We start from the raw sequence: 8255 nt of genomic DNA, 5'->3' as shown, positions 1-8255 counted from the left end.
AAATTTCTTAAGCAACTGATTTATGATTTTTCTGCCTTAAAATTAGCACAGCCAAACCCCTGGCTTGAAAACTATTAATTTCTGTAAATAGGCATTTACGCCAACACCCATTACTGCAGAATATGTGATGTCAAAGTCCCATTTTGACTTAAGTCTCATTTCTCTAAAATCTAATAGATGTAAATCATCCATTTTCATAAAGAGATCAACAAACCTCTTCACATTAGTTTAATCTGACTTCACTAAGTCTTATTCCTGAAAAGAGAAGGCTTTTTGAAATATTTTGTTTTTTATCCTCTCTGTTAAATATCAGCCTTACTGGTTCTTTGTTGTTTGGCATGTGTAATAGTCTTTTCAGACCGTCAAGTTGTCACACAACTCTTGTAATTTAATAGGTTGGAGAATAAGGCTGCAAAGAGTGAATACGATTATTTGTGCAGTTGAAATGATAAATGATAGCGATTTTTACTGGGTAATAATTGATTTATTTAACTATTCATCTTACAACTGGAAGCCCAAACTAGTGCTTGTTTTCATTCACAATTTCCCCACATCATCGATCATATCTGATGATATTTCCGAGACTAATGATTGAAAAGACTTCATCTTACTCTGATAAAATCCATAATTATTCCTCCATTTCTAACCAGATGAAGCTACCGTATCTCTAGCATTAGCATTGTCTTACCTTTCTTTACTCGACATTGACCTATTTATTTTGGTAATCGGCCCTGCTGGTTGTGATTCATGTCAAAAAAACTTTTGAAACAAAACATAAACCTCTCTAAACTTTACATTTTTGCCAAAATTGAAGGTACACTGCACTAGCAGTACAGTTGAAGCTCTAAAAAACGCTTACAGAAAGGCGAGTACTTCAAATGATCACCGATAACTTAAGATAGCAATGACACGATGAAAGTATACTATCCAATTCTTTTGTACTCTTCGACAGGCCACTTGCATCCTTCAAAAATATCTTCATCGATCGCCCAGACAATCACGAGACAAGACTCGAACAATCTTTTGCATTCTGAAAATAACTTCCTTCTACACATCACACAATAATTTCAAGGATTTGGCGCTTCCATCTACGTTACAGAAGAAAAAATGAGAAGAAAGGTTGTCTCAAATACTCGAACAATTGTTTATTCAGACGTATTTTACTGCTTCTTTTCTTTCGTGATTCTCGAGCGGGAAACCGACGCAGGCGCATAGCAGCGGTTTCTCGTATCAAACTAAATTTACCGGACATGCGCAACAAATTGCCCCTCTGCTCGCAGTGAGTCGAAGGGTAGGTGACGTTTTTGCTAAAATGGCTAGAATGGAAATGATAAAACAATTTAGATTCTTTCTACGTGTTTTTAATCCTCCCCAGATATCTTTAGCTCTCTGTAGATATCCGTTTGCATTCGCCAAAAGGTTTTAATTTCATTTTTTCCAGGCGGAGCGACACGAACATCATAAGCGGAAGTAACCACAAGTGCTGACGTTTTCAAAAATATTATTAACAGCGGTAAGTATGCTCATACGTTTGACATAATATATTCATTTAACCCAAAAAAACTTTTAGAGCTGAAGAATCATGAGTGCACAGTAGAAAATGGTCGAATTCATGAAATTGCGTAGTAACTTCCTCATGGGTCGAAGCTTACTTTACCTTTCGTTATCGCCAATCCTCTGCTGATTTGTTGAATGTAACTTTGATAAAACATTGTTTGCTGATAAGTCTTAGCTGATATATTGTCATAAGTTCACAACTTCGAACCGTTCTTATTCGACGAGTGTGCGATAAAACATGCACATTTTCACGAATAAGTTATGTAATCAACCTCAGGCAACAATCCGTTGGAGGTACATATTGAAGACCGACAGCAGACACGAAAAAGTCACGGCTTACAATGCCGCTCAAATGTGAATTGGCAGTCTCGAGCTTCGAGACACTTGAAGAACTTTTCGAGGTTTCGAGCGAGCGATTTAATTATCGAATGCAAAGCGATAGCAAAGGCTTCCAACATGACACGCAAGCCCTCTCATGTTTGCAAATTTTTTTTCCATCTCACACAAGACCCAAGTTCGCGTCAAGCCGCTCTTTCCCGTTTATATTTAACAAATAGAGAAGCCTTGACTGTGCTCTGTTCTGTTATAAAGCACGCAGGAAGCGGCTAGAGCACGAAAGAAGTGTAGGGAGAAACACGAGACGTAGTCGAGTGTTTCTTCCCACTTCTTGAGTTCTCTAGCCGCTTCCTAAGTGCTTTATAACAGAACAGAGCACAGTCAAGGCTTCTCTATTTGTTTTATAATAAAGAATCCGTTAAATTACCCAAGCATTACTTTTAATTTTCAAAACAAACTTTATTTCCAAAGCGAACAACAATGTCGTCAGCATGCTCTATACTCTTATAAAGCACGCTACAATAAGCCAATCAGAATCCTTGTTAGAGTGGTTAAAATAATCTGATTGGCTGTTCAAGACTAAAGCTGTCAAAAGTGTCAAACCATCAAAGTTCACATTCCACGATAGTTTAGAAACTAAAATAATTCCGCAAGTCGAATTTAACACTTTTGCCTGAAGTTTTTAAGTCTCTAAGACAGAATCTTGAAGTGAAATGTTCAGTGAACTACAGCCGAATTATGGCTCATAAAAACACGCGAGTTTTTTCACATGAGAAGGTAGAAAACAAACTGTTCAAGGCGAATGTTTTTTGAATGAACGACAGCCGAATTCACCGGAACATGAAGATCGCTCGGGATGATAGCGCCGCAAAACTCGGCTGTAGTGACTGATGTGAATTGTCACTCAATGTATCGGAAAGGATATCAGAGCAAGCTCTTATTTTTTCACTCGAAGGGCCGCCGATGTAGTTTCTGAGGCTTACTTTACTGTGATGATAGGAGATCGCCATGATGAGCAAGCCGCGATGAAATTCAGCATGATCATATTCGCTCAGACACCGTCATGATTAGTATGAATTTTAACAATTATGCCAGTTTGGTTATATTTTTCATCATTTCTGTTTTGTTCTGTTTTGTTTTTGAACACTGAACTTTATATACTATACGAGTGTTGGCTGTGTTTGATTTTTATTACCGTACGTAAGCTTGCAATCTAACTGAGCGTGAAAATCTTTAAAACTCGGAATGTTTATTTTGTTTTTCCTTTGAGGATTTTCGTATCTGTTCACGTTTTAATAACGTAAATTACGGCGCCTGGTATGTTTACAAACCTTTGTTTGATTCTTCTGTTGCTACTTGCCGGCTCGCTTCAGTTCCGAAATTTCACTTTCAATTATCGGAAAAAAGCTAAAAAGAAGTCCCGGAAAAGCTCGAACACAGTACAATTGCCACATGGCGTGACAGCTTTAGCTCAGCTCTATGCTCTATACTCTCATAGAGCACGCTCTATCAATCAATGACAGCGCGCGTTATATCCGAACTTTATTATAATACTGAACAGAGCATGCTTATATGTGTGTTAATGTCTGAAACCGTTTCACTGTTCATGAACATTCGAACAAAGAGACCGTGAACTGTTCGGAATAATTATCAAATTTGATAACGCAGACCAAAACAAAACAGTAACCAATCGCTGCTCAGATTAACGTTCACGTGATAAGTTACCTCACTGCAATCGAATGCTAAGCCTCAAGGTAGATTATGAAAGCACAAATTAAAACCTGTTCTAGACCGGGAATACGTAATTCAAGAGGAAATTTACAAACAGAAGGCTGAACCAGCATTGAACCTATTAGAGACACGGCAGAGCGAAGAAACAATGTCTCCTGTTAATCCTCCGTGAAAAATTCGTTCCAGGGAGGCAACTGACGAGATTCAGAAGTAATCGCAACTGCAGTCTTGTCCAAGAATCTACACATCTGGCAGCAGTTACACTCACAGCTGATGGCTGTATGAATAAAATTCGAATTCAAATTCGCGAGTTATTTAACGGGGAACCGACCCTTGACATGCAAACGTATCACATTACAAAGAGACAGCGAACATCTAACACACGGAGAATTTTTCATGTCATGCACTTAAAGGCGTAAATACTGAATTCGCCAAAGGAGAAGCCTTACGCCTCCTAAGACCAAATTCGTCACGCTTAACGTTTATAAGAAACGTACAGAGTTTCAATTATACTTAAAGAAAAGAGAATGCCTAGGACAAGGTTTTGGGAAACGTATCTAAGGACTTACTTTCTACGGGAGAGAGAGTACACTTAAAACAAATAAAATAGCGCGCATATGAAAATATTACCTTTTGTAACACAATCTCATTCGGCTTTGCCAAACCTCAAGAACATACAGATGGGGAAATGACACCTTGCGACTAACCATTATTATCGCATCGCAGAGCAAAGTCATTAAAAGATATCCTAATGACCGCCAAACTTTCGGGTCAGAAAATTTAAAAGCGCAAGCGAATAGCACGAGTCGCTCAAGCTATCAACACCTTTTAACGATCGGCTGCCTTTTGCTTTCCGGCTTACCCGGCGTGTCACTGTGCGCATTGTAGAGTTTTTCATTGGTCAAGTGACCATAGATTACTTTAATCTAAAAGTAATCGAAACCACCTTGTATTTTTCAAATGTAGCAAAATATTTTTTGTCTGAGCGAAAATCACTTCAGCGCTCAAACGCCCGTCCGATTTTCAAAAATAACACAAATTGCAGAGCTCGTCTTTTCACAAAATTCAATTTTGAGGTTTTCATTTGTTTCGCATATTTAGTTCAACCCTTTATAAGAACAAAGCACACAAGTTTTTGTTTTTTTTAACGGTTTTTTTTTATGATATGCAATAAGATAAAACATAATTAAGTTAAGAAACTTAGGGCTTATGCTTCTCTAGCATGTCTCTCGTGTTCTGAAAGGATCCCGCGAGCTTCCAAAACGCAACGATGCACTTGGCGTGTCTCTTATTTCTTTACTAATTTTGCACGTTGATCGCTGTCTCGTTTCGCTGACAATTTCTCGCTGACAAGCAAGTTATTGACGATGATACTGCAAAGATACATTCCCCACCCTTTTGTTCCTGACAGCTCGAGTCTTGAAACTCGACAAAAGCCTTGATTCTTGAACTTTTCGAGAGTAAAGGATGGAGTCGAGTTCTGTGGGACTATCAACTTTAATTTTAGCAGTACTGTAGAACAAGGCTGTGCTCTAGCGGCGCCCGGTCGCCTCAGGCGACTAACATTTGGTCTCGGGCGACTGAAAAAGAAAAGTGGTCGCCCGTCCGGGCGCATAGATTTCGGCTTGTGTGAAAACTCGAAACGAAACCAGCAAACGTATAGAAACGGAACGGAACGGAACGAAACAAAAAGAAACTCCATCGTGCTCCCCGGCTCCCGCTAGCCCGAAAAGCAGTTTCAATAGTGGAGCGCGTGATTAAGAAAACGAAACCGTCCTTGATGCAAATTTGTGTTTATTTAATTAGCTTCGTCCGTGGCATGCAAGATGTTTGTCAGCACCATATTTGGCGACTTGCTCTCAATTGTGATCATTCGATCAAAATTTGACGAAAATGAAACTTTAATATAAGAACCCTTTTGTTTCGAAACCTATTTTAGTGATCTTCAAAGAAATTTTCTCAGCGGTTTTAACATGTATGTGGTTAATTTATAACAGAATTTCATGATATCACAAGTTCGCCAAAATAGAGTACGTGACTGCTAAATATAGTAACTCGCTCCGCCGCCCGTGCCCGGTGAAGTGAATATTGAACGAGAGAGATTAAAGATGAAACTGTTTGGCAATTCTGCGGATTCCCTGGAACTGTAAGAAGTATACAACGCTACTCTTTCAAAACGTCACGGATTAGTAAAGATTGTCATTCAGCAATGGTTTCCTCGGCCGGATGTCGCACAAACTTGCAATCAAGTTTTAATTAAACATCCTATCAATGGTTTCGTCTACTTTCTGAAAATTTTAACTTTCTTGCAAATAGTAAGTTGCAATGACGAAGGCTTCCCGATTCACTGTAACTTTCTCTAATGAGAGCTAGATAAACTTTGAAGTCCATCCATGAATCAAAATCTTTGAATAAGGATTTCTTATTGTTAATTATTAACTCATTCAACTATAAAATGGATTATTAATTAATTAATCAATTCGGGCGACCAACCTGGAAGGCTGGGCGACCTACTTGTCATGGTTAGGCGCCCGAAGGGCGCCCTGAAAATTTTCCTAGAGCACAGCCTTGCTGTAGAATATGCCGAAGGTGATAAAAAAGATTGACTTACTTCTTACACTAAAACATTGAGTTATTACGGACAACATTGATTTGCAGTCGGGGGTTTTGTTCTCAGACAACTTTAAATTTGGTGATTTTATATCATTTTTTTGCAAGGAATTAATGGCTGGGAAACGTACAACTGGTTTGAAACGCATGTGCAGTGCTGCATTTTCTGCTAATTATAGCTACTGTTCTCTATATTCTTATTTTCGTTGCCGTCAAGGTTTTCATAATGTCCCAAATAAACTTTCTTCTGAAAATGCCTTTCCCCCTTCCATCCTCTCGGGCTTATCTAAGTAGGCCGTTTTCAGTATTCCTTGTTCTTTCCTGAAAAACAGATGTCGGATGAACATAAAGTATCGGTAACGGCTACTGCGACTTCTCTCACAATGACCGTGGCTACTACAAGTCCTTGGCTTGCCTTCGGAGTCGCTGGTATCGCGGTCGTGGGTGTTGTAGCACTATTTTCTTTGGCTGGAAACTCTTCAAGCGAACACAAGGCTTAAAACTGATCAACCTCGAATACTTGTGAACATGTCATTTAAATGTAGACAGTGTTCTGTATAACAACGGATTTGCACTGTTTTAAATTGTGTTTTTCATGAAAGATATGAAATCTAGATAAAAGGGTATTCTGTATATCAAAATGATTTGCTGTCTTAATATAGTAGTAGGTGTATGAATTGATTAAATTAAATTATTCATGAATCCCTGTAAAACAAAAAAAACATAATAAATAAGTTGGCATGAACATTTGCCCGATTTTTGGTATAAATTAAAGGACCCACCATCACCCCATTGCCATCCCACGGCCGGTAAGTTATACAAGAGCTTCTTAAGAGCCACTGACCATAAATATTGAGAATCTGCCGCAGCTGCAAATTTCGTATTTCATTTCAAATGAAAGTTTATGGGGGTACTTGCCTGTCTTTTGTGAATCCAACACCAGATGCAAGAATTGTTTAATGTTGCCCCTTTCGTGCCCACTGCAACTAACAGAAACTATTAAAAAAGAGAGGAAAATCACAGTCGCTTTTTTCGCTTAAAATAAAAATTATTAGGCACATGGATTTTACTGACCTTGTAGTCACCTTCCAGATGGAAATGAAGGTGAACTTTATTTCCATCAATCTACATGTAGCCCTGCTCCACAAGCTTATTTATGACACATCAGACAATTTTTGAGCCCGTCTTAAGGGTTCCATAGTCTTCATGCCCTTTAACTTCTGCCATGTTATGGTTTCCTGTGAAATGATAACATAGAGAAACAAAACTGAATGAATGCAACATAATGAAATACACGTTTGTGCAGTTACCACTGAGTCAAAAAAATAATATTACTAAAGACTTCTGATAGCGAAAAGTTACCTGAACTTGACAGCGTATGCTGACCTTCACCAAGAAGTGAAAATGAACACACAAATAGGGAGCTTGTATAGGACATTCTCGCAACAGCGCCACAGTTGGGGTCGTCAAGGTATTCATATAGAACGTGCTGCATGGCTAACAAAGCATTTGTACAGCTTCCTCCTTGCCAATAGGCGAATTGGATTGGGTTGAAGTTCTGTTCCGTGGTATCACGTGCGTGGGTATTTTACACACACTTCTCAAAGGCACACGCAATCACCGGAGTGATGTTGATTCCGTTGTAGTCCGACATGTCTTTAGGGATGTGGACTTTAGGTAAAGGGTTTACGTCAGCTCTTCTCCATGAAGACGGCCAAATACTCGATTCTAGAGACATGTTCCAGATTTTGTGGATACTTGGTGCAAAAATATCTGTGTTGTCTCTTTATACCCAGAATGAGTATAGTATAATAAAGAGAAAGAATTGCGACAAATTGAAAGATCATTTGGTTGGGAGATGTTCGATGTCTTCATATCAAGTCATCACAAAATGCTCTGATAATATATTGAAAGAGAGAGAATTCCAAGAAAATTAATACAAACGGATTCCAAGAAATTGAAAGATCATTTAGTTAATTATATGATAAAAATAAATTGACATTCAGACCGGCACAGCTGTA

General features: G+C 38.6%; 2 long non-coding RNA genes across 3 annotated transcripts; one reads left to right on the top strand and one right to left on the bottom strand.

Moving 5' to 3' along the window:
* Positions 1–1237: 1237 nt before the first annotated feature.
* Positions 1238–6979, top strand: LOC149042855 (uncharacterized). The gene is made up of 3 exons (XR_016188347.1): positions 1238–1291; positions 1442–1513; positions 6567–6979. It is a non-coding gene; the product is annotated as an uncharacterized LOC149042855 (long non-coding RNA).
* Positions 6980–7117: 138 nt separating this feature from the next.
* Positions 7118–8018, bottom strand: LOC149042854 (uncharacterized). 2 transcript variants are annotated; one of them, XR_016188343.1, is made up of 3 exons: positions 7597–8018; positions 7309–7472; positions 7118–7230 (listed from the first exon to the last, which is right to left on the bottom strand). It is a non-coding gene; the product is annotated as an uncharacterized LOC149042854 (long non-coding RNA). The 2 variants fall into 2 exon arrangements; XR_016188345.1 differs by lacking the exon at positions 7118–7230 and having other exon boundaries at positions 7251–7472; positions 7597–7873.
* Between the last annotated feature and the right edge of the window lie 237 nt (positions 8019–8255).

Source organism: Pocillopora damicornis, chromosome 7 (assembly GCF_964200805.1).
Source record: "Pocillopora damicornis chromosome 7, jaPocDami1.2, whole genome shotgun sequence".
Classification (NCBI taxonomy): Eukaryota; Metazoa; Cnidaria; class Anthozoa; order Scleractinia; family Pocilloporidae; genus Pocillopora; species Pocillopora damicornis.
The sequence above is the reverse complement of the archived record's forward strand: the minus strand, read 5'-3'. Positions and strand labels throughout refer to the sequence as shown.